Source organism: Athene cunicularia (assembly GCF_003259725.1).
Source record: "Athene cunicularia isolate RWA chromosome 13 unlocalized genomic scaffold, athCun1 chr13_part1, whole genome shotgun sequence".
NCBI lineage: Eukaryota > Metazoa > Chordata > Aves > Strigiformes > Strigidae > Athene > Athene cunicularia.
In genome coordinates, this window is record NW_020799117.1 from 20,810,678 (window position 1) to 20,816,677 (window position 6,000).

Genomic DNA, 6,000 nt, shown 5'->3' on the forward strand with positions numbered 1-6,000 from the left:
ATCCCACTGCATCGCCTTGTATTGCATCCCACCCTATTCCACCCCATCCCATCCCATCCCATTCTGCCCACCCCAGGGCTGAAGAGCCTTGCTGGCCATCAGCAGCAGCACTGCCCATGTGCCTGCCTGCCAAACTTGCTCCAGAGCCACCCCCAGCACAGTGAGCTGGACCACACACCCGCTCGCCATCACTGGGACCTTCTTTGGCCAGGCTGACGCATCTCCCTCCCGACAGCTCTTCCATGCGAAGGCAACAGTTTTGCCTACAGGCTAACACAGGCACCTGGCTCAGCGAGACAGCTGGGGATGCAGCGTGGGGTGGAGAGGCATAGGGACACAACACTTTTCCTGCTTTAAGGGCCCCCTTACTTGCAGACACAGTGCTGTGGGGAAGACACTGCCTCTTGGCCATTTGATGGCTGTAATGCAACAGGGGTTTCTGTGGGCATACAGGTGAGAGGTGGTGGGTGCTCTCTGGTTCAAGATGCCCAGCTGGAGCACAAGTGGCCAGCTGGGCCGCTGGCAGAAGCTGCCAGCGGCCAGCTACCAGGATCATTCCCCTGGAGTTGGCATACACCTTTGCACTGGGATTGCCCACCTCTTGGCCATCCATTTGACCCAGGGTGCTCACCCACCCGCCTGATTGATTCACAGGGATGTGTGATGCCTGCCGTCAGCGCTGTGCCTCACAGTGCCCACAGCCCCATGTGCAGGCACCATCCTCCCTTCTGACAGCTCACGGGGGACTGAGGGCTCCCTCAGCAGCATGTGGAGAGAGTAGCCCCTCACTGGACCTGTAGGCTGAGGAAGAAGTGTTTGGTGTCTGTCCCAGATGCATGTTCCAAAACAGATGATGGCTTCGTAATTCCCTGGAGAAAACCTCTCCCTAGACCTCTGTGCCTCTTGGAAAGCTTGTTCCAGAGGATGCACAAATCACCAACATTCCAAACTAAAATTATCTTTACAAAGTATAGCCATACATCCAAACACCAAAGCACAGCCACTAGATGAAATAATGTCCTGGAGCAGCTCAGCAGAACACGGCTGTATATTCTTCCAGAAGGGATACCCCACAGCACAGCACACGGGGTTGTTTGCCAGGGATAGTAACGGTAATGAACCATGTAATGAGCCACCCTGCAGCTATACTCAGGAGTTATCCAACAAATGCAAGTGTGAATGAAGGTTACTGTGCTGGAGAGATACATGAAACGGATCTCATGACCACAGACAAGGGCAGTAGGCAGTCGGACAAATCCAGGTATGGGACTGTTAAAATCCCTCAGGGTTCCCTCATCTGAGAGACAGGATTCACCTTACGCCATCAAAAAAGTCTCTCCTGCTCCTCTCTTTGATCAGTTCTGAGGTATTTGTAATCAACCAATTATCAAGTTAGGGTGCTTTAACAAAAAAAAAAAAAAAAAGAAAAAAAAAGGCATGATCAATATTCATCAATTGTAGTGTTCAGGTCTAAAGGCAAGTTACAAAATCCAATCCTAGGAAGTGACATTTTCCAGCATGAGAAAATGAGGTTCTAGTTTCTAAGAATATATCCACTAGTGGGGCTCCAAATAACTAGGTTATCAATCATTCTTCTTTTGGGAATGACTGGATCAACAGCTGGATTCAGGGAGAAACCTTCCCTCATCCCTTGAGCAGGGTGGTGTGCTTGACCGTATCATTGATGAGACACTCCTAACAGTGACAAGTACTCAGATTTCTCCTGGATTGCTGGTAGATGTGTGTTAGATGCCTTGCATATGTCATAACTTTTTTTTTCTTTTTAAATTAAGAAAACTCCTAAACTATATCAACTTTGGACATGATTTAACTGCCTGGATGTGCACATGAACTTGTAGATGCCGTGTGCCACATGTTACATGAGTTCTCTGGGCAAGCGGGAGCCACCTCGGGCAAGTCTCTCTTCCTTTCACACCAACACCAGGCAGGGGAGCCACACCTCAAGCCCCAGACAAATGAATACACACATCCGGGAGCCTTCCAGGTAGTGGGGAACTGCAAGCACCAGAACTAAACAATGCAGACCACACAACAGGCACAAAAGTTAACCAGCTACAGTATACAGACCATGAAAACACCCCAGCTAGGCTGATGAAAGAGGCAAACACCCAGAAAAAGAGAGGTTGTGGTCTTGAGATTGTTCATGGTCATGTACTCCCATGGGATCCACTGATAAACCCAAGCTCCAAGGCTACTCCAAGGCTCGCTGCTCTGCTCCCACTTCACACTGAGTGGAGAAGCCAGGACCCCTTACCCTACAACCCCACAGCGTTTATTGACTTCATGTGATAATTTAAGAAGTGACTTAAGTGCAGCTTAAGTTTGAAATGCTGCATCCCTATTACACGTAGTTTTCCAACCATGCCCTGCTCATGCTACTTAGTGTGGTACACAAGGACACGCTCGGGTGCTGCTCAGACTTCTCCTTAATTTTTTCCATGAAAACATCTCAAAAGTTCTCATGCACTGAGAATGATTTTGCTTTCATGTCCTCCCACAGCTGGGACTCACTTTCTGTACAAGTCACTCTGACAGAACCAGAATTAGGAGAAAGCTCTATGAGAACCTTGCACAGAGAGGTGTGAAAACACTGGCACACATCAGGGACACCAGAACTGGTGGGGAGATGGCTCTTCATGGCTATTCTGGGGGCTGGGAGGGAGGAGATTTGTTAGTCTCACCCTGGGTGTCTAGATGACATGTAGGAATAAAATAATTAAAAATAATCATGAGAAAAAGGGTGCATTACAAAGAGCTCCTTCAGAGCTCTGAGGCAGAAGGGCTGCTAACAGGTTTGTAAATCTGGGAAGATGGAAAGGGAAGAGGGGATAGGAGAGTCTCTGTCAGAAGAGGGTCCAAGGCAAGTGTACACCTTTGTGGGGGGGCATGTGTGTGCACGTGGATCGGTGCCCGTGAGTGCAGACACCTGGAGAGACCCCACAGAGGGCACCACCTTGCTGGGTTGAGGCTGAAGCCTCGGACACAGAATGAGACCCACAGCTGTCACTCACAGTGGTCCCTGCTCCACAATGGCTTGTTCTGGGATGGCTCATGCTCAGTGTGGGGTTGCAGAGCCACTGGGGGCCCACGGTGCCATGACGGGTCAGGATACGGTGGGAGGGAGATGTTATGAGGGGGAACGGACAGGAGTCTCTGCTTTAACAGCCAGATGAAAACTCTTTGGCCTGAGCAGTTTGGAAAGCCCACATGAAATGGCCGCCTCCAGCATAGAAGCAGCCACTTATGTACAGAAAAAAGCACTTTCACCCCAGGATAAAGCTTCCCAGCCTGTAGTTGATACTGCTTACAGCAGCTACTGCTGGATCCAGAGGCCATGGCCCACACTCGCAGCCACTCCTGCAGGAGGATGAGGAGGGGAACAAAGTGTCCTTGGAGATAAGGTACAGTCAGAAAGTCCGCAGACAGTATTTCTGCATCAAAGTGGGCTGTTTGAGTTACAGGCACACAGGGGAAGACAGCCAAGCACTGAACTACACCAAGCATCTCACACTGAGACAAACTGTCCAGCAGTTAGTTAATTCATGGGGAAATTACTCCAATCCAAATCCCAGGATTTGCATTTAAACACCATGTCTGTTGTCAGCCCTCAATCATTGGCTGTCTTTAGGTGAGAAAGCCCAGCTACTGCAAGCATTTTCCCCTAGGAAAAAAAATTTTCCCGTAGTCTATGACCAATTCCCCTTATAAATTCCTCCTGGCTATACAGTCAAGTGGAACTTGTTTAGTGGCTCCATAGCAGTCTTGTTTTCTGCACCATAGTTCATTCTTTGGGCTCCTCAATAACTTTCTGGGTGCTAGGCCAGGACTTAGACTTGAGAACCAGCCTGGCCAGTGCCGAGAAGAGCCACTATGACCTCCAGTACCCTCTAGAAGCCCCAAGACAACATTATGTACATCATGAATCTCCAGTGCAAGGATTAGTCACCTCTCTCATGCATGTAAAAAAAATGTTGATGTGCTCTGGAGGTTTTTGATCTCCTGCCTAGTGTAGGCATTTCTGCCTGGGAAATCCCAGCCTGGAATATGGGAGACATCATTCCTGGCATTTCAGGTTTTGGCAGAAGGCAAGATTGATGCTGCTGGATGATGACTCTGTTCACTCTCTATCTTTCTGCATGTCAACTTCCAGATGAGTCACTGTCCTCCAAAACACCATCTTCCCTCTGCTCGTGGGGTTTCATGAGTGTATGAATTTGCATTTGTCTTCTTGAGAGCCCATCGCTGACATAAAATCAGCTCCCCAAGCAGACCCAGCCAGTCTCTGTGCCTGACTTATCCTAATTTCACTAACTTTTAATATATGAAAACTGTATCTTCAGCAACTGATCTGAGCAAACTTTGGGAGGTCCAGCAAGGAGTCTGCTGTTCTGGCTACAAGGGGTATGCAGCCTCTCTTCCATGTTTTATTATATTCCAGTTCAATGAGTCTCTGCCTCATTGCCATTCATCATCTCACCTAAACAAACGTTATCCTCTTTTGTCTGACTAACTTCAGATGCAAACACACCTTTCTCCAACATCCCGGGTATCAATATACATGAAGTATCAACACCTTAAAAAGATTTCTCAGCCATGTCATATGAAACTGTTCAATGTATTTTTTTCTAGTCTTAGATATGCACAAACATTTCAGCTTACCAGTTGCTATTTAATATGCTGCCTGGTTACTACTGGAGCAAGAAGCTTTCCATCATCTCTGAACCCATCAGACTGCTTTTCTCCAGGGCTATGAATATTTGGCTGGACATTTCTTTTTTTGCAGTATCAGAGCAGACTCTTTTACCATCTTCATCTAAAAACAACATGCAGCATTTATTTTCTTCCTGACATATATGTATATAAATGCACATTTTATAGTCCTTAATGCGAATAAACATAATTTTCATTGACTGCTCTTTCAAATTATCCTTCCAGGTCTCTGCATAACATAACACTTAATTCACAGCTTTTGTTACCGAATCCCTTCTTTTTCTGTTTGGGATTTTCATTACTGTTATTATTTCTGCTTTTCTCTTCCTTAACAATGATAGATTCTTAGCTAAGAATACCTCTGATAACTTCAAAAATGTGTGCATGCTGTGGAAGAGACAGCACCTATCAAAGTTTTCTTAACCCTCATTTATAACACACATTACTTTGTCTTAGTTTTTCCTCCAATCATTTCTTGCTTGTAATTGTTCTCAGCTTAGGAAAATTGACCATTTTAAAGTGCCTTGCATAGTATTATCAATTTAGGATTACATTCTGCTCATAACAAATGCAATTAGGTCATTTAAGCATCCATTAATTCTGAGTTCAGTAATCAATTCACCTTTATCTGTCAGATTGAGGTCTCACACAGAATTACATCAAATTCACTGCAATACTTTTGGTAACAGAAAATTGCCATCCATCATTTTTAGAAACTCTAGATTTGTGTTATTGGCAGGAGCATGAGTCCTTCAGCATCTATCCCTGAGGCTGAAAAGCTGTTCTGGGAACATGGACTTCATTACGAAGCTGTTTAGGGACACTATTTGTCCAGACCCCTAGTTCAGTTTGGTGGTCTGCAGGGATACATCTGTGCTGGGGCAGATCAATTTGAACCTGAATGGAAGAGCAGCCCTTGGCTGCATATTAGGACGGCGTCCCAGGAAAGGCTGACGATTTGGAAGCAAACAGGCTACAGCAAATCCTCTCCCCTTACCCAAGGGAAAGCAACTTCCAGAGGTGCCCACAGCTGCACTGTTGCTGTCTGGGGGTATCCCTAAGATGCCGCTTCACCCAGGGAGGCAAAGCTATGTGCGTCTCCGGTTGTTCTAGTTTGAAAAACAAACTAGTGGGAGACACCAAGTCAGAATAACAATTTAATAAGAAAAAAAAATTATAAAGGCAGATAACACTGGGTTAAACTAACAGAGTCAGGATACAACCTGACACCCTGTTAAATCAGGGTGGTGGTAGCAGTCTGGTAGAATG